Source organism: Pan paniscus, chromosome 2, assembly GCF_029289425.2.
Source record: "Pan paniscus chromosome 2, NHGRI_mPanPan1-v2.0_pri, whole genome shotgun sequence".
Taxonomy (NCBI): Eukaryota; Metazoa; Chordata; class Mammalia; order Primates; family Hominidae; genus Pan; species Pan paniscus.
The window spans coordinates 83458567-83485424 of NC_085926.1; the positions used below are offsets into that span (position 1 = coordinate 83458567).

The 26858-nt window shown below is 36.0% G+C and overlaps 1 long non-coding RNA gene across 1 annotated transcript in view; it reads left to right on the plus strand.

Moving 5' to 3' along the window:
- The window catches only part of LOC134730009 (uncharacterized), a 178511-nt gene that overhangs the window by 138470 nt on the left and 13183 nt on the right, over positions 1-26858 (plus strand). The gene's annotated exons all lie outside the window — the stretch shown is intronic.

Consider the following 26858-nt stretch of genomic DNA (forward strand, 5'->3'; position numbering starts at 1 on the left):
GCAATGAGTTAGGCTAGCTGAGTGGTAGTGGAGGAGGGCAGAAAGTATATGTGTTAGGTGTGAGGAAGAAAATAGATTTTGGAAGTTACAAGAACTGTAGAGAGTGAGTTGAGCAGTTTGTGATTTTGAGGGCCTCTAAAAGTATTAAAGCAGCGGCAGCTGCCACAGACAGATATGAGGGCTAGGCTAAAACAGTAAGGTCAAGTTGTTTGGACAAAAAGGCTACAGGGCGTGGTCCTGGCTCTTGCATAAGAACTCCGACTGCACAGCCCTGCACTTCAGCTGTATGTAATGAAAAGGGAGTGATGAGTTAGGGAGAGCTAGTGTGGGAGCTGTTTTTTAAGGAATAGAAAGAGGAGTGGGGAAAGGATTTAGGATCTATGGGGTCAGCTAGGTTTATCTAGAACAGAATAATGGGTTGTGGAGGGAGGTATTGAGTATAGTAGAGTATATGGGTTTGGCACCACAGGGTGGACAGGCAAAATAATTTTGTTGATAAGGCACAGAAATAACTTACAGGTTAGTTCAGTAACTAACCTTTAAGGCTTGTCCGGTTTTTGGACAGATAAAATGGGGGAATTGTAAGGAGAGTTTATAGGCTTTAAAAGCCCGTGCTGTAACAGGCTAGTGATAACAGGCTTTAATCCTTTTAAAGTGTGCTGTGGGTTGGGATATTGACATTGAGTGGGGTAAAGGTGATTAGGTTTTAATGGGATAGTAATGGGCTTGTGATTGGTTGCCAGGGAGGGAGTAGAGGTGTCTCATACCTGTGGATTAAGGTGGGAGATACAAGGGGAGGATGTGAAGGAGGTTTTGAAGTGGGGAAACGGGCAGCAATGAGGTGTGGCTGTAGCCTAGGAATAGTCAGGGAAGCAGATAATTTAGTTAAAATGTCTCTACCTAATAAGGGAACTGGGCAAGTGGGGATAACTAAAAAGGAGTGCAGAAAAGAATATTGTCCAAGTTGGCACCAGAGTTGGGGAGTTTTAGGAGGTTTAGAAGCCTGGTCAATACCCACAACAGTTATGGGGGCAAGGGAAACAGGCCATTGAAAAGAAGGTAATGTGGAGTGGGTAGCCTCCATATTGATTAAGAAGGGGATGGACTTATCCTCCACTGTAAGAGTTACCCAAAGCGTCTGTGATGGTCCAGGAGGCTTCCGAGGTGATTGGGCAACATCAGTCTTCAGCCGCTAAGCCAAGAAGATCTGGGAAGGAGTCAGTCAGAGCCTTGGGACAGCTGGACAGTCCAACTTCCAGTGGGGTCCCACACAGAGGGGACACAGCTTAGGAGGAATCCCAGGCTGAGGACATTCCTTGGCCCAGTGGCCAGATTTCCAGAACTTGAAGTAAGAACTTGGGAGAGATTGTGTAACAAAATGTATATTGAGAATAAGACAGCCTTCTGACCCTTCAGGGTCTAGGGCTGTAAAGCGTCTAAGGGTTGCTGCCAAAGAGGCCATGAACTAAGCTGGGTTTTTATATTTGATGAAAAAGAGCCTAAACGCTAACTGATTTGGGAGAGGTCAGATAAGGAAAAAGGAGCATTAACCTTGACTATGCCTTTAGCTCCAGCCACCTCTTTAAGAGGAAATTGTTGGGCAGGTGGGGGAGGGCTAGTCATGGAATGAAACTGTAAGCCAGACAGGGTGTGGGGAGAGGAGGTGATAGAAGGATTATGGGGTGGAGGGGCAGAAGCTGAGGAAGAATTGGAGCCTGATTCAGCCTGATGGGGAGTGACCTGAGGAGCAGTCTGGGGATGAGGGGAGAGGTCAGATGGGTCTGTAGAAAAGGAAGATTGAAAACACTCAGCGATGCTTGGGGTTGGGTCTGAGGGGCAGGTGGGAGGGAAAGAAGGAGGATTTGGGATGAGTCACATTAGGAACAGAGACTAGGGAGGGACAGATGTGTAAAAGAATGCCTGGATGTCAGGCACCTCAGACCGTTTGCCCATTTTATGACAAGAATTATCTAGATCTCGTAGGTTGGAAAAATTGAAAGTGCCATTTTCTGGCTATTTGGAACCACTGTCAAGTTTGTATTGGGGTCAAGTGGCATTGTAGAAGATAATAAGGCATTTGGGTTTTAGGTAAGATGTGAGTTGAAGAGGTTTTAAGTTATTGAGAACACAGGCTAAGGGAGAAGAAAGAGGAATGGAAGGTCGAAGTTTGCCTATAGTGAAGGAGGCAAGCCCAGAGAAAAGAGACGGTAGAGACACAGAGAGAAGGAGTGGGGGGTGCTTGTCCCCCAGGAAAGTGGTGCTTGCCACTAAGGGTGAAGGATCAAGACAGGCGTCCTCACAGTGATCAGACACCTCTGAAACGTGGGTGAATAATCAAGCAGGTGTCCCCGCAGTGATTAAACACCAAGGGAAGACTGTCTTCCCAAGTCCTTGACCGGCACCAGAGTTTTGGGTTCACGGATAAAACGCATCTCCTCTGTCTCTACCAGAAGAGGAAAGTAACTGAAATTAAGAGAAGGGTGAGATTGAAGGATAGTGCCAAGATTGAAAGGAGAAGGAGGTTGAGGGATAGTGAGAGAGGTTGGAGAAGAGAGTAAAGAGAGGCCACTTACCTGATTTAAAATTAGTGAGATGTTCCTTGGGCTGGTTGGTCTGAGGACCAGAGGTGGTATGTGGATCTTTCTCATGGAGCAAAGAGCAGGAGGACAGGGGATTGATCTCCCATGGGAGGTCCCCTGATCCAAGTCATGGCACCAAATGTGTCATGCATGTCCACGTGAAGAGACCACCAAATAGGCTTTGTGTGAGCAACAAAGCTGTTTATTTCACCTGGGTGCAGGTGGGCTGAGTCTGAAAAGAGAGTCAGCAAAGGGAAATGGGGTGGGGCTGTTTTATAGGATTTGGGTAGGTAGTGGAAAATTACAGTCAAAGGGGGTTGTTCTCTGGCGGGCAGGGGCGGGGGTCACAAAGTGCTTAGTGGGGGATCTTCTGAGACAGGAGAAGGAATTTCACAAGGTTAATCGTTCAGTTAAGGTGGGGCAGAAACAAATCACAATGGTGGAATGTCATCAGTTAAGGCAGGAACCAGCCATTTTCACTTCTTTTGTGATTCTTCATTTGCTTCAGGCCATCTGGATGTATACATGGAGGTCACAGGAGATATGATGGCTTAGCTTGGGCTCAGAGGCCTGACACTCTTATCAGAAGATTCCAGAGAGCTAGCTCACTCTCTCTGTCTCTATCATGTGAGGACAGACAGCTGTCTGCAACCAGGAAGCAGGCCCTCACCAGACACTGTCCACTAACTCTTTGGTCTTATACTTCCCAAACTCCAGAACTGAGAAATAAAATTGTGTTTGTTTTTAAGCCACCTAGTTCATGGTACTTTGTTATTGTTGCCCCAACTAACAAAGATAGGACAGCAATGTTGACAAATTGCCTGGTTCTCATGAGAGCATGAAGCTCCTGAGTGCACGTCATAAAGAAATTTTCAACGTATATAGACTTCCTCTAGGAACCCAACGAGGCTCCTGCCAGAAGTATTAGGGAGAATGTGAAGAAGGAACCTAATTTAGTGCAGAGTACTGGTAGAGTAGAGCAATCATTGTGAACTCTTTCCAGAGTATTTCTTTTTCAGAACAAGAGTTAATCTGCAGGATAAAGGACACCAAGGCTTACAGCTCACTACACTGTTGGGAGAGGGCCAGGAAGGATACTACTGATACATCAGACCTACTTCTCTAAGTAACAAAATACTTAATCTAGACACAGAAGGCCCTCACCATTGCAGCATAAAGATACTTATGTTTATTTGTTGCACATAGTGGAAATAAACAAGGTGGAGGAGAGCTCCATAGTTGGATAAGAGTCAGGAACACTTGCAAAGGTGAAAACTGATATACAAATATATGGAGTCTTCCAAACATTAAGTTCAATCATAACAGGAGGAAAGCTCTGATCACCAGGCAAACAATCCTTGAGTAAAAATAATGGTAATGTATAATTGTTAGGGCTACCAGAAAATGGTTCTCTGGGAGCAGTCTCAGGGGAAGACCCAAAGTCAAGCAAGGAGAAAAAAATAAGATAATCTCAGAGGAATTTGAAGACACTTGTATCCATAGGAACAATAAATTTTAACTCTGATAAAAATATGTAAAACTGGTGTTTCAACAATGGGTAATTTTGCCCTTTAGGAAACATTTGACAATGTCTGAAGACAATTTTGGTCATCACAACTGGGCTGTGTTACAAGAATCTTGTTGGTAGCTACAAATGCTAGATACCAAAGATGGTAAACAACTTACAATATACAGTACAGCCCAAAGACAAAGACTTATCTAGTTCTAAACGTAAATAGTGTGAAAGATGATGTATTAGTTTTTTTCATACATCTATAAAGAACTGACTGAGACTGGGTAATTTACTTTTTAAAATAAGTTTAACTGACTCACAGTTCAGCATGGCTGGGGAGGCCTCGGGGAATTTACAAGCATGGTAGAAGGCAAAGGGAAAGCAGGTACCTTCTTCACAAGGCAGCAAAAAGGAGAACAAGCAGGGGAAATGTCAGACACTTTTAAAACAATCAGATCTCTTGAGAAGTCACTCACTATCACAAGAACAGCATTGGAGAAACTGCCCCCATGATCAAATTACCTCCACCTGGTCCCACCCTTGAGATATGGGGGTTATGGAGATTACAATACAGGATGAGATTATTTTGTAGGGGAGACAGCCAAACTATATCATTGCAGCCCTGCCCCTTTCAAATCTCATGTCCTCACATTTTAAAACACAATCATGCCTTTCCAACAGTCCCCCAAAGTCTTACAACATTCCAGCATTAATGCAAAAGTCCAAGTCCAAAGTCATATCTGATACAAGGCACGTCCCTTCTGCCTATGAGCCTATAAAATCAAAAACAAGTTATTTACTTCCTAGATACCATGGAGGTACAGGCATTGAGTAAATGCACACGTTTCAAATGGAAGAAATTGTCCAAAACAAAGGGGCTACAGGCCCTACGCAAGTCTGAAATCTAGTGGGGCAGTAAAATCTTAAAGCTTCAAAATGATCTCCTTTGAGTCCTTGTCTCACATCCAGGACACCCTGATGCAAGAGGTGGGTTCCCATGGCCTTGGGAAACTCCACCACTGTGGCATTGTCACACTGGACTTCATTGTCAATATCACTATCAGCATTTTGTTCAAAGCCATCCAAGAAGTCTTCAGGGAGTTCCAAATTTTTCCATGTTTTCCTGTCTTCCTCTGACCCTTCCAACCTGTTCCATCCTTTGCCTGTAACCCAGTTCCAAAGTCAGTTCCACATTTTTGGTGTCTTTATAACAGCACCCCACTCTCTGTGGTACCAATTGAATGTATTAGTCTGTTTTCATACTGCTATAAAGAACTGCAGTAATTTATAAAGGGAGGAGGTTTAATTGACTCACAGTTCAGCATGGCTGGGGAGGCCTCAGGAAACTTATAATCGTGGCAGAAGCAAGCACCTTCTTCATAAGGTGGCAAAAAGGAGAACAAAAAGCTGGGGAAATGCCAGAGGCTTATAAAACCATCAGATTTCATGCGAACTCACTCGCTATCATGAGAACAGCATGAGGAAAACCACCCCTATAATCCAATTTTCTCCACCTGGTCCCACCTTTGACATTTGGGGACTATGGGAATTAAGGAGATTAAAATTCAAGATGAGATTTGGAGTGGACACAGCCAAACCATATCAGATTAGAGACTCTAATTTTAAAAAGTCTAAATAATTTACACAATATTCCTGGAGCCACTAAGGAAATTTAGCAAAATCATATGGTGCAAGGACAATATAGAAAAAGCCCACTGTGTTTCTAGATACCAGGAATAAGCCATTGTAATTTTAAATATAAATAAATTACCAAGTAAAATGACATCAAAATCAAAATATATAGTTATAAATCTTAGAAAATATATGCAGGATGTGTACATAGACAAATACAAAACACCAATAAAACAACTCAAAGAACATACACATAAAGAAAAAAATGATTAATGTGGTGTGATTTAAAAGAGCAGTAATTTTTTCTTCTAGATATTCACAAGTGCATTCTAAAGTTTATATAAAAAAATCAATGGAAAAGAACAGTGACACCAGAAATAAACTTACAGAAACTTAATTATCGATATTTTGACAAAAGAAAAAAGAAATTCAATGTAGAAAGAGTCTTGTTAACAAATGATACTAAAAAATTGAATGTCAATATACAAAAACAAAAATAAAAAATAAAGTTCAACAATACCTTACACAATATTATGAAAGTGAATTCAAAATGTACCCTATACTTAAATGTGAGATGTTGAATTCTAAAATTTATAGGAAAAAATTCACATGGGCTTGTGAGGTTTTAGGCATAATGATAATAATACTACCTATAAAAGAAAAAAAATAAATTGAATGTTATTAAAAATTAATACTTTTGTCTTACAAAGACACAGTTATGAGAATAAGTCAAAAATGAGGAGACAGTAGTGAAAACTTTCATGTCTGATAAAGAATTTATATCAAGAGTAAAAAGCACTTAAATCTTAATGATGACCCTATAACTGCTAAAAATAAAGAAAAGTAACCCAGTAAAAAATTAGATTAGGCTGGGCGTGGTGGCTCATGCCTGTAATCCCAGCACTTTGGGAGGCCGAAGTGGGTGGATCACCTGTGGTTGGGAGTTCAAGACGAGCCTCACCAACATGGAGAAACTCCATCTCTACTAAAAACACAAAATTAGCCTGGCGTGGTGGTGCATGCCTATAAATAATCCCAGCTACTCGGGAGGCTGAGGCAGGAGAATCGCTTGAACCCAGGAGGCGGAGGTTGTGGTGAGCCGAGATTGTGCCACTGCTCTCCAGCCTGGACGACAAAAGCAAAACTTTACCTCAAAAAAACAAAAAATTAGTTTAATGATTTGGACCAACAGAACATATAAAGATGGCTAATAAACACTTGAAAATATGTCCAACATTATTTCTCATTAGAACAATGCAAATTAAAACCACAGTGAGTTTACACAACTACTCAATTTTTTTAAAGTTGGCTAAAATGCAAAACCTGAGAATACAAAATGCTAGGGAGGATGCAAAGCAACACTAATTTTTATTGATGGCATTGATAAATGTTGCAGACACTTTTGAAAACAGTTTAGCAGTTCCTTATAAAGTTAAACACAAAGAATACATGGCCCAGAAATAGCATTCCTAGGTATGTCCACACTAAATCCCATAACTGAATTATCATGTAAGCTTTATTGACAACTGTGAAGAACTGTAAGCTACCACGATGTATTTCAACTAGTGAATAGGCAAATAAACTGTGGTACAACTATAAAATGTAAAGCTATTCAGTTAAAAGAGGATCATGCTATTGATTCATGTAATAGCATGAGTGAATTTCAGTGCATATTGCTAAATGAATGAAGTTAGACCCCAAAATTCACATATCATAGGATTTCATACATACTATATGTTGAAAAAGAAAGAAAAAGAAACTGTAGGGACTGGAAACATAGTAGCTGCCAAGGGTTGAAGAAAGAAAAGTATTTACTGTAAAGAGTAAACAGTGGGGAAGCTTTAGGGTGATGGAACTATTCTGGATGATACTGAGCTTGTGGAGGAATGATTTTATGCATTTATAGAAACCCTGAGAATGGAACATCACAAACAGTAAACTTTAATGTTTGCGAACTCCAGGAGATATCAGCTATGATGTTGAGCCTTTTGTGTTAGGAGTACAAACTGTAATGCAATTTTAATTATAAGTTTTATTCTTCTATTTTTCTACAACTGAAATTTTTGAAAAGGAATTTGATATAGACCAACACTTCATGCTGGGAGCAAACTTTCAGGCAAATAGAAAAATTAGACATGGAAATGTGATGGGCTTAAACCAATAAAATGTGAGATGTAGGGGAATGTAGCACTTTTAAGTGAAAGCATTTAATTGCTTTGTGATTTTCATATCTATTCCTGCCATTATGATATTGGAATTGAAGGCTAGTAGGAGGGTGCCATAACATCAAACCAGCCTGAAATGATTGACAGTGTATTGATGGATGCCTTAAGAAATGTTTGGATCTACAGAAGACTGTGAGTATACAAAGAAAAAAAAAAGTTATGTTACAAAGTCACTAATAACTCAAGGTTGTTTATTATTACAGCATAATCCAGTGTACTTTTACTGATATGAAAAATTTGTATTTAATTTTGTAAATATCCAAGACCTGACATAAATTGGTTCTATTTTCAGCCTTCTATTAAAAACAGTATCTTGAATATTCTTATTAATACATTTCCCAGTGTCTTTCCCTGGAAGAATTTTTAATAACATTTTACATTGATAAACACTTTTATTTAAAATATTTCCAATATAATGCTTTCATCAGTATCTAAAATAGTAATACAAATAATGATGAGGAATATAAAATAGGAAAGGTTACAAAATACATACTAAACATAATATGTTATATTCTCAAACCATTTAGAGATTGATTAACATGTTGCAAAATTTGGTATCATTTCTTAAATGTAGTTTTGTGCATTTATAAACAGTTGACCCTCGAACAATCTGAGTTTGAACTGCACATGTCCATTTATACTTGAGTTTTCTTCTACCCCTACTACTCCTGAGACAGAAAGACCAGCTCCTCCTCTTCCTCCTTCCCCTCAGCCTAATTAACATTGAAGGCAATGATTTACTCCACTTAATGCAGTGGATCCATATCATGATCCACTTTCGCTTAACAAATAGTAAATATACTTTATCTTTTTAATGATTTTCTTAACAACATATTTGTTCCAGCTTAGTTTAATGTAAGTAAAATACATGTAACATACAAGATATGTGTTCATCTGCTATTTATGTTACTGATAAGGCTTTCAGACAACAGTAGGCTATTAATAGTTAACTTTTGGGGGATCAAAATTGTATGTGGATTTTTCATTGTCCAGAGAGGGGTGTCAGTGCCCCTAAGCCCCATGTTATTCCACGGTCAACTGTATATTCAATTTTTAAAAATAGGTTAACTTTTACACATATTATTTTGAAATATAGGGGTATGTACATGTTTACCAAAATTAGGTCATGAGAAATGATAATTTTCTACACATTTCAACAGAACTTGCTTTTATTCAATATTCTACTTCTTGTAAATGTAACAAATCTAAACATCAAATTCCTACTGGCCTTCCTTTTGACAGCTTTTCTTAATTGTCTAGTGTTGGGAATAGGCCCCCCCAAAATCTGGCCACAAACTGGCCCCACAACTGGCCATAAACAAAATCTCTGCAGCACTGTGACATGTCCATGATGGCCATAACACCCATGCCAAAGGTTGCGGGTTTACCGGAATGAGGGCAAGGAACACCTGGCCTACCCAGGGTGGAAAACCGCTTAAAGGTGTTCTTAAACCACAAACAATAGCATGAGTGATCTGTGCCTTAAGGACATGCTCCTGCTGCAGATAACAAGGCAGACTCATCTCTTTATGTCAGCTCATCCCTTTGTTTCCCCTAAGGAATACTTTTAGTTAATCTATAATCTATAGAAACAATGTGTATCACTGGCTTGCTGTTAATAAATACATAGGTAAATCTCTGTTCGAGGCTCTCAGTTCTGAAGGCTGTGAGAGCCCTGATTTCCCACTCCATGCCTCTATATTTCTGTGTGTGTGTCTTTAATTCCTCTAGCGCCACTGAGTTAGGGTCTTCCTGATTGAGCTGGTCTTGGCAGTCTAGGAAATAAATAATATATGTTAATAAAATAAATCTCATTTTCCACTATCATCACATTCTTCCTCCATTTGCCATAGCATTACTGCACAGTCTCCTGCTTAAGATGATTCAACTTACAATTTTTCAACTTTATAATGGTACAAAAGCAATACGCATTTCGTAGACACTGTATTTCCATTTATTAATTTTGATCTTTTCAACACTTTATTGTAAGATAAAGATTGTGTTAGTTTTTTTCCAACTGTAGGCTAATATAAGTGTTCTGAGCACATTTACGGTGGGAGAGGCTATGTACAGTAGCTTAGGTATATTAAATACATTTTCAACTTACAATATTTTTAAGTTATGATGAGTTTATCAGGACATAACCCTGTTGTAAGTCAAGCAGCATCTGTACCAAATTTATTGTTTTTGCAAATAGTCCCAGAAAACAAATTTTTGATGGTCCAAGTTCAATAATGCCCTTCCTTGACTACTTCTCTAATATTTAACTCAGAATTAATCATGTATGCTTCTATGTTTACAACCAATAAAACAAAGCAAAACCAACTAGAAAGTATTTATGCATTTTTATGACTTCTTAAATATATAACTAAAAAGAAAGCAGGGGTCTCTATACTTTCCAACTTGCATCCAGTGTTTTCATTTTATAGATGTTTAATAAGCATCTGGTTTACAAATTAATAACTGTTATTACTTTTACTTAGAATCAAATGAAAAGGAAAATAACTTTTAAGACATTAGCAAATGTTTGGAAATTGATCTGCTTTGCTAATGCTTTTAGTCTAAATTAACTTTTACGGAAAAATAATGAGCTTAATTTCTATTATAATTGAGAACAATTAAATAAAATATTATGCAAAGAGACTTTTAGCTACAACCATTACAAATACATCCATTTAACTCCTAGCCTTTTGCACTAGTCAGCTTGGGCTGACATAACAAAATACCATTGACCAGTAGATTAAACAACAGACACGGGTGTGGAAGCTGGAAGTTCAAGTCAGGGTGCAATCATGATTGGTTTCTTTCTGAGGCCTCTTCTTTTGGCTTGTAGACAGCTACCATCTCACCATGTGATCACATAATATCTTCTTTTTGTTCACACTGGGAGCAAGAAAGCAAGCTCTCTGGTGATTTTTTTATAAGGACATTAATTCCGTCAAAAGGGCTCCACCTTCATGACCTTATCTAATTCTAATTACCTTCCAAAAGTCCCATCTCCAAATATCATAAAATTGGAAGTTAAGGCTGCAATATATAAATTTTGTGGGGGACATCAGTTTTCATCCCATATGCCTTTTTAGAGTTGTACTTTAAATTATATGAGATGAAATATAAATGAAAGAAATTTGTATCTACAGTATTGTTGTTTTTTTGCTTGCTTGCTTTATTCTTTTTTTTTTTTGACAAAGTCTCACTCTGTCACCCAGGCTGGAGTGCAGTGGCAGGCTCTTGGCTCACTGCAACCTCTGCCTCCCAGGTTCAAGCCATTGTCCTGCCTCAGCCTCCCAAGTAGCTGGAATTAGGGGCCGTGCCATCATGCCTGGCAAATTTTTTGTATTTTTAGTATATACAGGGTTTCACCATGATGGCCAGGCTGTTCTCGAACTCCTGACCTCAAGTGATCTTCAAGCTTTGGCCTCCCAAAGTGCTCAGATTACAGGTATGAGCCACCCTGCCCAGCTTGTTTCATTTTTTTGTTTGTTTCATTTTTTTTTTTTAACTCCTGCCCCAAGTACTGGCTTTCAGGATTTGCTCTTTTTATTGTCATTAGTCTCTCACCTTTATATATTTAAAATGTCAGTAGATTTCAAATAAGTTATGACAAGTATATTCAATATAAATATTTATATTTCATTTTAAAAGTTTGCAATTGCATCCCATTGTTTATGAAGAATTGCTAGGTAAATACGGCTTCAGATATTGTTTAAGCAATGTGTCTTCACAGAAATACTGGAGGTAACAGGCAATTAGAACAGCAAAACTAAGGTATTCATATAATTTATTTAAAATGTACACATTGCCCAAAACCACTGGAACAATGTATGGAATGTAAGTTACAATACTTAAATGAAATCTTCCACCAGCGTGGAAAAAAAATACTTACAGGATTAGCATATATGGAAACAGTAGACCAAAAATAAAAGTAAAAGTCTACTCTGATACAATGTTCACTTTATCATAAAAGTAGTTAAATTTCAGAGATAGTTTATATGCAGAAGATTATTATTAAAAGATGGATGTGGATTTTCAGCAAAAGAAGTACAGGTAATCTTAATTTTTATTTATTTTACTTAAATATGGTAAAACAAAATACTGGTCAAATTATAAACAAACTATTAATCCTCTCGAATGTACTAGAAATTAATATAAACAGATTAAATACAATTTAATAAATCACTTAACCCCAAATAGGCCGGGCGTGGTGCCTCACGCCTGTAATCTCAGCACTTTGGGAGGCCGAGGCAGGTTGATAACCAGAGGTCAGGAGTTGGAGACCAGCTTGACCAAAATGGTGCAACCCCGTCTCTACCAAAAAAAAATACAAAAAATTAGCCGGGCAGTGTGGTGGATGCCTCTAATCCCAGTTACTTGGGAGGCTGAGGCAGGAGAATCGCTTGAACCTGGGAGGCGGAGTTTGCAGTGAACCAAGATGGCGCCATTGCACTCCAGCCTGGACAACAAGAGTGAAACTCCGTTTCAAAAAAACAAAAACAAACAAACAAACAAACAGATGGACTAACTTTAGAAAGAGAATGTCATAGAAAAATTGTTACTTAATATTTCCTAGGAGATCTTTTTGTAACATTTCTCACTAGAGTTGAATCTACTTCATACTTCTGTGTAACTACTTCAGAAACGTTGCTTTTAAATTTCCACTAACAGCAGGCTCTATGGCTTAATTAAAGCACCAATCTAATAAATTTTCAATAATAGAGTGACTTAGAACATTTTTTAACAAAAGTAATGTTTTAATGAGTTTATGAAATAACTTTATAATAGTTTGAATGATACAAATATGTCCCAGTAGTAATACCTGGGACCAGTGAATGTTACCTTATTTGGAAAAAAGAGGCTTTGTGTATGTAATTCGTGAAGAATCCTAAGATAATGAGATGACTCTAGATTATCTGGGTGAGCCCTACTTCAACAGCTTTTTTTTTTTTGAGTGAATCAGAGGTAGATATGCAAATTGAAAATGAAGACCCATTCACAGAGCAGGAGCTAATATGAAGCAAGGGACAAAGATTGAAGTGATGCGGCTCCCAGCCGAGAAACATCACTCACTGCCCGTAGCAACCAGAAGCTAAGAGAGAGACATAGAGCAGATTCTCCCCCCAAGCCTCTGATGAGAGTGTGGCTCTGCCGACACCTTGATTTTGAACCTCTCAAACCTAGGCTTTTGAGAGTACGTTTCTATTGCTTTAAACCATCACATTTGTGGTGAGTTCATTTACAGCAGCCATCAACTCTTTTTACTTATCTAAGTTCTTCATGTGGATCCAACATTGGAAAGTGTTGCAATTTATTCTTAATTATATTCTGAAATCAGTGGAATGCTGATTACAACAGCTTTAATTCATTAATTTGCGTATTCCTACCATCAATTCACATTCCCAGTGTTTATTAGAATGTTGCAACAAAATTAAATAGCATTTATTTTTATTTGGAGACATCTTCTCATAGTATATAAAAACAAAAGGGATTGTATGTAAAGAGATAAAAGTAAATTTTGGGGAATCAACAATAAGAATAAGTTTTAATTTATGTTAACATTATAAAAGGTAGATTGTAAGGCCAAAACGCTTTAATAACGATAAAGAAGATAATAATATAATGACAAAAAAGAAGAATACTGAATTTGAATGCACCTAGAAAAATATCTGAAAAATTATGTTGGTCAGAATTTCAAAAACATGACAGTAATACTCATAGATTTTAGAATATTTCACTAAGAAATGTGACATGTAACTTCTTCATCAAGTAGAAAATTGATATGAATAGAAAAGATTTGAACATCATCATTAACAAGCTGGATACAGTTGGTATCAATATATTAACAATCTAAAACTTAAAGGATATAAGTTCAATGCAATAATATTGAAATCAGTGTAAAAGTATTTTTAAATAATTTATGATATAAATTAACAAGTATCTAGAACTGAGATGCAATGACAAATCAGTCATGCTACGTAAAACTGCTCATACCATATCACCTGAAAATTTTGCTTCTGGCTATACATCTGATATATCTTCTTGCAAATGTCCATTGAGAAAGTTATATAAAGTAATTTCTACTTTAAAATTGTTTTTGTTTAAAATATAAACTTCTGGTTCCACATGTAAGAAGTTTGGAAATCACCACTCCGTTCTAACAAGAAGTTTAAAGCTGAACAAACTGAAAAATCAACAGCTTTTCTTAGCTGTATCAGAGAAATGAGGTCCCAGGGAAAATTGCTGCTCCTAACGTTGGAGAGACAGGCAAGTAGATACAGAGACTCACAGTGCAACAGAGTAAAAACCTATGAGCATAAATATTTGTGGGAACCAGTGCCAGGGTAGAAATACCTGAACTATAATAGATTAATTGTTTGATGCTCAGTGTGGACAAATCCAGGGGTTAAAAATTCAACGTGACCAAATTATTAGAAGGGGCCCAGACGTTTGTGAGATTTACCTCCAGGATTATGATCAGGTTCTCACAAGAAATATCAAAGAAAAATTGTCTCATGCTTCCTGCAGGGGAATGGAAAAGGAATCATTTTGAAATATGCCACAGCATTTTCTTCTTTTGAGTAAGGTAATCAGAGCTTAACCTGCTGGATTTTTGTTTGTTTGTTTGTCAGGGTATAATTGGCATGGGGAAAGAGAAACACCCCACTCTAGCCAGGTCTAGCCTTTCAAGTGGAGTGTAGACATATTCATCTTTAACCCACTATAGCCACCCTATTTTAGCTAAGAGGGAGCAGAGACTGAGAAACACTTGGGAAGTTCACAGCCTAGAGTTGCAGGCTTCCTAAAAGACTAAGATCTAATCACAGGACTATAGAATGTTTTCCTCCCCCCCCACACCTTATCAACACTTCACTAAAGGCCTATTTATAGCAATTCCTTTTATTCGGTACATCATATCCAGCTATCAAAGAAAAGTACAAGACATACTAAAAAGGGGAAAAGAAAAGTTTGAAAAGATAGAGAAAGTATCACAACTGGACATGGCAGGGAGTTTGGGATTACCAGACAGTAAATTTAAGACAAGCATGATGAATATAATAGGGCGCTAATGAATAAAGTAGATCTGCAAGAACAGATGAGAAATATGCATGGAGATATAGAATTCCTAAGAAAGAACCAAAAAATGTTAATGATAAAAAATAACTATAAGAGAAATGAAGAATGCCTTTGGTGGACTTATTAGTAGACTGAATATGGCTGCAGAAAGAATCCCTGACCAGGAGGCTACATCGTTAGAAATCTGAGAAGTAGAAAAGCTAAAAAGAATAAGGACTGAAACAAATAGAATGGAATATCCAAAAAGTAGAACATTTACAAAAGGTGTAAGTAATGTGTAATAGAAATACCAGAAGGAGAAGAGAGAAAATGAGAAAATAAATATTAATGAAACAGAATTTCTGCAACTTAATGTCAGACATCAAGTTACATATCCTGATGTTCTCAGTCAGCATCAAGTAGGACAAATGCAAAAAAATCCCATATATCTGTGCATATAATATTCAAATGACAGAAGTCAAGATAAAGAAAAAATTCTGAAAGATAGAGGAAAGTCACCTTACCTATGGAGGAACAAAAATAATAATTACAGCTCTCTTCTCAGAAACCATGCAAGCAAGAAGAGAATACAGTGAAGTAATTAAAGTGTTGAGACAAAAAAAAAATCTGCTAACCTAGACCTAGAATTCTGTATACTGAAAAAGTATCTTCAAAAGTTAAATTGAAATAAAGACTTGCAAAAATTGACAAACAAAACAAAACAAAAATTAGGAGAATTTGTTGTAAGTAGACCTGCGTTTCAAGAAATGTTAAAAAAAAAAGAATTTTAGAGAGAAGAAAAAAATAGTATATGTCAGAAAAGTCAATTTACATAGAGAAAAAAGATCATGAAAGAAGAAATAAGTGAAAGTAAACTAAAAAATATTTATTTAATTGATTTAAAAGAGTACAGTTTGTTCAATATAATAACAATGTATTGTATATGCTTTTGTATATGTCATATACATGTCTATATAAGCATATATATAAATGAGGTAAATGACAGCAATAATAAAAATGATGAAAAGAAGATATTTGAATTATTATAAGATACAATTCCCATGAAGTAGTATACAGTATTATTTGAAAACACATTTGAATTAGTTTTAAATGTAAATTGCAAATTCTAGGGCAAAAATGTGAAATAAGTATAGCGTAGACTAAGGTGAAAGAAAGGAAGATTATACAATTCTCAAAACAAAAGGCAGGCCGGGTGCGGTGGCTCACGCCTGTAATCCCAGCACTTTGGGAGACGGAAGCGGGTGGATTGCCTGAGGTCAGGAGTTTGAGACCAGCCTGGCTAACATGGTGAAATGCCATTTCTACTAAAAATACAAAAGTTAGCCAGGCGTGGTGGTGCATGTCTGTAGTCCCAGCTGCTGGGGAGGCTGAGGCAGGAGAATAGCTTGAACCCACGAGGCGGAGGTTGCAGTGAACTGAGATTGCGCCACTGCACTCCAGCCTGGGTGACAGAGCAAGACTTCATCTCAAAAAAAAAAAAAAAAATGCCGAAAAAGAATGGAAAAATAAAAATATGAACAGTAAAAATAATCAATAGAAACAGTAACAAATACAGAAGGTTCTAAGCCAATTATGTCAATAATTACTTTGAATACCAATGGTCTACATGCATCAATTGCATGACAGATTGTCACAATGGATTAAAAAGTAAGACTCAACTATATTGTCAATACAAATACTCAATTTTAATGTAAATAGACATACATATTAAAAGCACATGAACATAGACAAATATGCCATGCTAACATTTAAAACTGAAGTGGAAACAACAGTATTCATTTCAGACAGACAAGACATAAAGCAAGAAAAGTTATCAGGAACAAAAAGTGGCATTATTTAATGATAAAGGAGTCGATTCTTCAAGAGGATAAAACAATCCTTAACATAGATGCAACTAACAACAGAGCATCAAAAAATACGAGGCAAAAACTGACAGTACAGCAAGGAGACCTTAATAAACCAACTATTACAGTTGGATATTTCAGTGGTCCTCTCTGAGAAATACAGATGCCTAGCAGGCAGAAAATTGGTGAGCATTTGAACATATTTGAACTCAACAGCACCATAAATTAACTAGATATAATGGACATCTATAGACAACTTTATCCAACAACAGCCAAATATGCATTATTCTCAAGCTCACATGAAACATTCACCAAGATACATCACATTCTGAGGCATAAAATACTAACATATCTAAAATAATAGTCATTCAAGACCTGTTGTAAGGCCACAATGGAATTTAACTAGAAAACAATAGTATAAAGATAAGTCAAAAATCCTCAAATACACAGAGAATAAGCAGCACATTTCTATATAACACATCAAAGAAAAAATTTAAAGAGAAATTAGAAAGTATTTTTAACTAAATAAAAAAATCAAAGTGTGTGAGATGAAGCAAAAGTAGTGCTTAGAGGGAAACATGATGTTGAATGCATATATTAGAAAAAAAGTCTAAAATTAGTCATCTAAATTACCAACATAGGAAACTAGAAAAAGACAAGCAAAGTAAATCTAAAATAAGCAGAAGAAAATAAATAAAAATAGATATATCAATTAAATGGGAAAGAGAAAGTCAATAAAGAAAATCAATGAAACTGACAGCTGCTTTTTTGAAAGGATCAATAAAATTGATAAGCTCCTTACCAGGTTAATTAGGGGAAAAAGAGAGAGGACACAAATTACTAATATCAGAAATGAAAGAGTATACATCACTACAGATCCCATGAGCATTAAAAAAATAATTAAGCAATAATATAGACAAGTCTATGCCCACAAATATGATAGCCTAGATGAAATGTACCAATTCCTTGAAAGGCACAATTTGCCAAAACTCACACTAGAGGAAATAAACAATCTGAACAGATTTTTTTACTATTGAAGAAATTTAATCAATAATTAATATTTTAGAACAGGAGACACAAGGCCCAGATGAGTTCACTGGTGAATTCTACCACACATTTAATATACAAATTATACTCTTCCTCTACAATGTCTTCCAGAAGATAGAAGTGGGAGAAATAGCTCCTAATTCTTTCTATGAAGGCAGCATAACACTAATACCAAAACAAGACATTAAAAAGAATATAAAATTAGGAATCAATATCTTTTATGAACACAGAAGCATACATTCTCAACAAAATATTAGCAAATTTAATTGAACAATGTATAAAAATAATTATGTACCACAAACAAGGAAGAATTATTTCATATATATAAGGCTGGGTCAACATTCAAAGATCAATTAATGCAATCTATCACATCAACAGGGTAATGAAGAAAAAATCACATGATTATGTCAATAGATACAGAAAAAGCATTTGAAAAAATTTAACAGACATTCATGATAAAAAAAAAAAACTCCCTGTAAACCAGGAATAGAAGAGAACTTTCTGAACTTGATAAGAAATATCTACCCCCCAAAATATATACATATAATTATATATAAATATATATTTAAAATACATCCCTCATTATTAATGTTGTAGTGAAAGTCATAGCAAATGCAAAAAGAAAAAATAAAGATATACAGATTATTAGGGCAGAAATAAAACTTTGTTTGCAGATAACACAATTATCTATGAATAAAGCCTGAAAAAATTATCAGAAAAATGCCTGGAATTAATGAGCAAGTACAGCAAGGAATCAAGTTACTGATTAATATGCACATCAATCATGTTTGTGTACACCAACAATGAATGAGTGTAATTTGAAAATTAAAATATACAACCATTTACATTACCTTCCCCCAATGTGAAAATTTTAGGTAAAAATCTAACAAAATAGGTATAAGATCTATATGAAGAAAACTATAAAACTCTGATAAAGTAAATTAAAGAAAAACTAAACCGAGAGAAATTTCATATTTATGAATAGGAACTCTCAGTATTATCAAGATGTGAGTTTTTTCCAACTTAAACTATAGACCCAATGTAATTCCAATCAAATCCCAGCAAGTTATTTTGTGTATATTCTCAAACTAATTTAATAGTTTTTATTGAGATGCCAAGGAACCCTAGTAGCTAGTAGCTAAAACGTTATTAAAGGAGAAGAACAAAGTCATGGGACTAACACTTCCTGAATTTAGCACTTATTATAAAACTACAATAATCAAGACAGTGTGGTGTTGTTGAAAGAATAGACAAATTGATAAAGAGAATGAAAGGGAGAATACAGAAACTGACGCACATACATATAGCTAACTGATCTTGTATTTAGGAGCAAAAGCAATACAATGGAACAAAGAAAAATAAAACAGTGCTGGAACGGCTGGACATCCACAGACAAAATACATGAATGTAGGCAAAAACATTGCACCATTCACAAAAATTAACTCAAAGTGAGTCACAAACCTAAGTCTAAAATGCAAAATTGTAAACTTTTTAGTAGAAAATGTAGGAGAAAATTTACATGACCTTGAGTTTGACAATGACTGAATATAACACCAAACAACAATTGGTGAAAGGAAAAATTAATAAACTAGATTTCATCACAATTAAAATTTGTGCTCTGTGAAAGACAATGTCAAGAGAATGAGCTGGAAACTGAAGAAAAATATTTACACAATACACATCTGATAAAGGACTGTTATTTAAAATATACAAAGAACTCTTAAAACTCAACAATAAGAAAGCAAACAACCTGACTAAAAAATAGGCCAAAGACTTTAACAGATACTTCACCAAAGAATATATACACATGGCAAATAGTTACATAAAAAGATGCTCTAAATTATATGTCATTAAATCCAAGTTAAATCAACAATAAAATGCTTCTACACCTATATCAGAATAACCCAAAACCAAAACACTAACATGAAATGCTGGCTGAGATGTGGTACAATAGAAATTATCATTCATTGCAAAAGGGAATACAAAATGCTACAACCACCTTGGAAGCATTTATAAAACTAAACATACTCATTATAAAATACAGTAATCACTTTCCTTGATATTTATCTAAATTATTTCCACGCAGAAACCTACACATACATGTTTATATCAGCTTTATTCAAAATTGCTAAACCTTGGAAACAACAAAATCATCTGTCAGTGGCTGAATAAATAAATAAACTGTGGTAGATCTAGACAATAGAATATTATTCATTCCTAAAAAGAAATGAGCTATGAATTCATGAATAGAAATGGAGAACACTTAAATGCATATCACTAGGCAGAAGAAGCCAATCTTAAAAGGCTATATACTATGTAACGGCAACTACATGACACTCTGCAAAACTATGGAGACAATAAAAAGATCAGTGCTTGTCAGTGATTAGGGGAGGGGGGGATAGGTGGAACATTGATGATTTTTAAGGCAGTCAAAATACTCTTTATGGTACCATAATGGCGGACATTTTTAATTTTATACATTTCTGCAAAGACATAGATGGTACAATATCAAGAGTGAATCCTAATATAAACTATGGACTCTGGGTGATGATGTGTCAACGTAGGTTCATCAGGTGTAACAAATGTACCACTCTGGTGGGGATGTTGATAATGGGAGAGGCTATGCATATGCAGGAAAAGGGGATATTAGGAAATCTCTGTACCTTTTTGTTTAGTTTTGCTATGAACTGAAACTTCTCTCAAAAAATAAAATTGAACACAAAGCAAAGCAAAACAAAAAAATGTAAAAAATTAAATTGTCCTTTCATAGAAAATGGATTAATCCTATGTTATACAGAATTAAAATTAACAAAATAGTTCTACATAATTAATCATAAACCTCAAAATGTGAAAAATATTCAAAGTTATGGAAATTGATAGGTGTCACATAAAATTTAAAAACATGCAAAACTTATTACTTAAATATTACATATAAGTTCAGCAGAATACCACAAAATAAGAGTGGTTTGTATTTCTGGACAGTCAAGTTAGCTGGAAAAATAGATTTGATGTTAGAATTTTAAACTGATTTCACAGTTTTTGTTCATATACATATATGCTAAATGTCTAATGCCTGTTTTAAATTAAAAAATGATTATGTCAATGTTTATACTATTGTTTTAAAAATTTTTGAATGTTAAATATTTATGTTAATTGATTTAAAATAAACAAAAAAAATTGACTTGTGATTTATATTTTCTTAATTTCTAAAATTTTGAACAGGTCTGCCTTTCCTTCACATATAAAAACTGATAACTTGGCTTAGTCAAAATAATTGTAGCTTTTGGCTGGACATGGTAGCTCATGCCTGTAATCCCATCACTTTGGGAGGTCAAGCTGGGTGATCACCTGAGGTCAGGAGTTTGACACCAGCCTGACCAACATGGTGAAACCCCATCTCTGCTAAAAATACAAAACTTAGTCAGGCGTGATGGTGAGCACCTATAATCCAAACTACTTGGGAGGCTGAGGCAAGAGAATTGCTTAAACCCAGGAGGCAGAGGTTGCAGTGATCTGAGATCACGCCATTGCACTCTAGCCTAGAGACAGAGCGAGACTCTATCTCAGAAAAAAAAATAAAAAAATAAAAAAGAATAAAAAATAATTATAATTGTCACTTTTTTTTCCTTCTCTAGACTCTGTATTGCTCAATTATATTAGTCACTTTTAGATTTTTTAAAAATGTGGACTATCTCTATGTGTCATGCATAGATTGTCACCTATTTCATTGCCCCATGAGTACAAAATTTATTCTTTAAACTTTACACGCTTCACCTTGATATACACTGATGTCGATCACTCTTGCATTTTGCCTGGCACTTGGTGAGCCTTTTTCTTTTTCTTTTGAGACAGGGTCTCACTCTGTCTCACAAGCTGGAATGCAGTGTCATGATCGTGGCTCACTGCAGGCTCAACCTCCTTGGGCTCAGGTGATCCTCCCACTTCAGCCTCCCAAGTAGCTGGAAGTACAGCTGTGCCCCACCACACCCAGCTAATTTTTCTATTTTTTGTAGAGGTGGGGTTTCTCCATGTTGCTCAGGCAGGTCTTGAACTCCTGAGCTCAAGCAATACACCCGCCTTAGCTTCCCAAAATTCTGGGATTACAAAAATGAACCACCATGCCTAGCCTGATGAGAACTTTTTATAAGCTGATTTAGACCTTTTTTTTTTGCCAAAAAATTTATAATAACTAACTCTTTTCCTCTTGCTGTTTTTCAGAGCATTTTTCATTTTTTTAAACAGAGTTTGTGTTGCTCTGAATGTTACTAATTGGAAAGTATTTATTTGTATAAATTTTCCATTTTGTATATTTCCTTAATTTCAACTACATTTTTTTCTTAGCATCCATAGTATTATGATTATTATCTTTTGCACTAGCAAATGTCTGTATAGCTGCCTTATGGTGATTTTTTTCATGTTTATTCTTCTTTAATTAGATTATTAAACAATCCATTCCTTTTAAATGGGAGCTACATGTAATTTAGATTACTTTTGTTTTTACGTAGTGGGCTCCTAAGTGCTACCAGATTTTTATTTATTTTAAATCAAAAGTCTCATTGGTTTTTATTGCTTCTACATGTTCATTTGGCATATTTGCAGTTCTAAATATTAAAGTCTAGTGACTTAAAAGACAATATCCTGGTCGTATTATCTATGAATATATTTATGAGAGTAAGAGTTTATGTATGAATACTCTGAGAATATTTAAAGCAATACTTTGTAAGGAATTTTGAATTAAAATTTATAGCCAGCAAGTCCTACCTATGACTTCTTGAGGTTTAACATTTTCTCCTTCAAACTTCTTTTCCTTGGAAATGAAAACTTTCCTTAAATCATTTTTGTTGTAATATTCATTGAATAGGTTGAAATACAGCCTAAAATTATTTAAGTACAAATATGTTAGTGGGCCTTATTCAGGAGTGAAATTCTTTACTGTCTTGGAAAGCAGTTAGAAAGCTGGTTTCTTTTTCAGGTTTATCCTTTCCAAGGAGAGAGATATGAATTGATCAAAACTGCATACTGATTTTTTTCCCCAATGGCTTAATACATATTTCTGTTTTTGATTCTAAAAATTTTTCATCTTGACATGCAGTCTATTAGACAATTTTTTTTTAATTTTTAGGGCTATTGAAATTTGCATCACTAATATTCTTTTCCTTAATCCTTCAACGGGAAGATTTTATAGAGTACATCAGAACTTTTAGTCAATTCGACCTCAAATTGTAGAGATAACACTTAGTTTTACATTTATGTATCAACTTGTTCTTATATTTTCAACTACTCAAAAGCAGGGATCATTTCCTCTCACATTTGTTGCTTTGATTTTAGTGTTTAGTGCAGTGGATACACGTGGTAAACTCTTAATAATTTTTGTTTCTGAAAGTAAATATTAATTTCATGTTATCATAATCAGAATAAAACTAATAGGTAATTGAAATATGAAAACCAATTGACATTAAGTTTACATCTCTGGATAGTTCCTAGATCTTTGTCAGTATAATTGACTTCTATCTGATTGACAATTATGTAAAACAATAGTAGTAGAATTCTATTTATTTATTGTCTATAAATAGAATATGAAATATATTTAAAATAGGATATAAAATAGATTACATTCTAAAAAGAAACAAAATTTTACAATGCTTTAGGCCAACAAAACACATACAATTGTAATGACGTGTTATTCCGTTTAGCACACCAATTTGTTATCTAAGTTCTGCAATATTTTTATCAATCTTATAAAAACTGCAAAGGAGAGATTAGAAAAATAATTAATTTCACCTTCAAATTATCTAAAATGATAGAGACTAGAAATTCCACTTTTATGGTGTCCTAGAACAATCTAATAAAAATGGTCATAGTTACTAGTCTGTATAACAATAAACCAAAAGAGTGTGTGTAAACTTGTGTATATTGAAAAATTCAGTGAAGGCAACTGAAATGAATTTTCAGCAAAACAATATTGAAATCAAATTATAAATCAAGAAATTGTTTTGTACAGTGTAATACATCCTATTAAAGTGGGATGATAAAACTGCTGAGAGGAAACATGGAGAAGCAGAATATACCTGTGTTTCACCAGTGCTGGCCTCCAAGAAAGTTGCACAAAGAAAGATTTTAGTACTTTCAGCAGCTCTCTGTAAATTGGAGATGGTTACATAAAGCTATTATAATTGTATACAACTAGACATTAATATCATTCTGATTTATCTGATTTGATTATATATTTATTAACAAACCTGTATTTGTCTGTTTTAATGCTGCTAATAAAACATATGTGCAAATGGGTTATTTATAAAGAAGTTTAATTAACTCACAGTTCCACATGGCTGGAGAGGCCTCATAATCATGGCAGAAGGCAAATAAGAAGCAAAGGCATGTCTTACATGGTGGCAGGCAAGAGGACTTGTACAGGGGAACTCTCATTTCTAAAACAATCAGATCTTGTTAGACTTATTTACTACCATGAGAAAAGTATGGAGGAAACCACCCCTATGATTCAATTGTCTCCACCTGGCCCTGGTCTTGACATGTAAGGATTATTACAATTCAAGGTGAGCTTTGGATGGGGACACAGCCAAACCATATCATTTATCCCCTGGCCACTACCACATCTCATGTCCTCACATTTCAAAACCAATGATGCCTTCCCAACAGTCCCCCAAAGTCTTAACTCATTTCAGCATTAATTCATAAATCTACAGTCGAAATTCTCATCAGAGACAAAGCAAGTCCCTTCTGCCTATGAACCTGCAAAATCAAAAGCAAGTTAGTTACTTCCTAGGTACAATGGGGGTACAGGCGTTGGTAAAAACACCCATTACAAGTGGGAGAAACTGTCCAAAACTAAGAGTCTACAGGCCCCATGGAAATCCAAGATCCAGAGGGGCAGTCATATAGTAAAGCTCCAAAATGATCTTCTTTGACTCCATGTCTCACATCCAGGTCACACTGATGAAAGAGGTGGGCTCCTATGACCTTTGGCAGCTCTGCCCCTGTGGCTTTGCAGTGTACAGGCCCCCTTCCGGCTGCTTTCACGGGCTGGCGCTGAGTGTCTGTGGCTTTTCCAGGTGCACAGTGCAAGCTGTTGATGAATCTACCATTCTGGGGTCTGGAGGATGTTGGCCCTCTCCTCCCTGCTCCACTAGCCAGTGCTCCAGTTGGGACTCTGTTTGGGGGCTCCAACCCCACATTTCCCTTCTGCACTGCCCTAGCAGAGGTTCTCCATAAAGGCTCCACCCCTGCAGCAGACTTCTGCCTAAACTTCCAGGCATTTTCATACATCCTCTGAAATCTAGGCAGTCATTCTAAGCCTCAATTACTCTCTTTTGCACACCCATAGGACAAAAAACACGTGGAAGCTGCCTAGTCCTGGGGGTTGCACCCTCTGAAGCAACAGCCTGAGCTGTATCTTGTCCCCTTTTGGCCACAGCTAAAGATGAAGCAGCTGGGCCACAGGGCACCATGTCCCAAGGCTGCATAGAGTAGGGGAGACCGGAGCCCGCTCAGGAAACCAAATTTTCTCCTAGGTGGCTTGTGATGGGAGGGACTATCATGAAGTTCTCATTGTCTTGCTGAATAACACTCCTAGTTACTTATGCAGTTTTTTTCTGCTGGCTTGAATTTCTCCCAAGAAAATGGGGTTTCTTTTCTATCACATAGTCAGGCTGCAAATCTTTCAAGTTTTTATGCTCTGTTTTCCTCTTGAATTCTTTGCTGCTTTGAAACTTCTGCCAGATACCCTAAATCATATCTCTCAAGTGCGAAATTCCACAAGTGTCTAGGACAGGGGCAAAATATCACCAGTCCCTTTGCATAGCAAGAGTGACCTTTAGTCCAGTTCCCAACAAGTTCCTCATCTTCATCTGAGACCACTTCAGCCTCAACCTTATCGTCCATATCGCTATCAGTATTTTGGCCAAAGCTATTAAACAAGTCTCTAGGAAGTTCCAAACTTTCCCACATATTCCTGTCTTCTCCTCAGCCCCCCAAACTGTTCCAACTTCTGCCTGTTATCCAGTTATGAAATAGCTTCCATGTTTTTGGGTGTCTTTACAGGAGCACCCCACTCTCTGCAGTAGCAATTTATTGTGTTAGTCTGTTCTTAACCTGCTAATAAAGACATATGCGAGACTGGGTAATTTATAAAGAAAACAGTTCTAATAGACTTGCAATTCCACATGGCTGTAGAGGCCTCACAATTATGGCAGAAGGTGAAGGAGAAGCAAAGACATGTCTTACATGGTGGCAGGCAAGAGGGCTTGTGCAGGGGAACTCCCATTTATAAAACCATCAGATCTTGTGAGACTTATTTGCTACCATGAGAACAGTATGGGGGAATCCAACCTTATGATTCAATTATCTCCACCTGGCCCTGCCGTTGACACATGGGGATTATTACAATTGAAGGTGAGATTTTAATGGGGACACAGCCACAACATACCACCTCCCAAATATAAATTTATATTATTTACAATTATTTCATTGAAGGGAAAAATGTGGCGGAGTGAAGACTATTTTCTTTGCTTTAAATAGGTCTCTTTTACAAGACATTAATAGATAGCATTTCAGCATAAGTATCGCTTTATTCAGTATGGGTAAGAATATAATAATGACAATTTCTATTTTTTCTCACAATGCTGATTTTCTTATTTATAAAAAGCTGAAGACCAGAAACTGTTTCCACACAAAAGTAATGCCTCAAGACGAGATCCCACCTCCATGTACAAATAGTAACTATAAGTAATAATACTTGTAAATCATATTATCTCTTTAAACAATACAGACTTTGATTTTATTACTGTATTGAAGAGAACTTTGTTGCTGTTAAGTGCATAAAACAGAAAACATGGTGTTCTAGGACTGAAAATTTAAAATTAGTTTTTCTCTGTTATGTATTGCAGGGAGAAATGATTTTATCTCTAGGTTTTTTGGCTAGGTTTTTTTG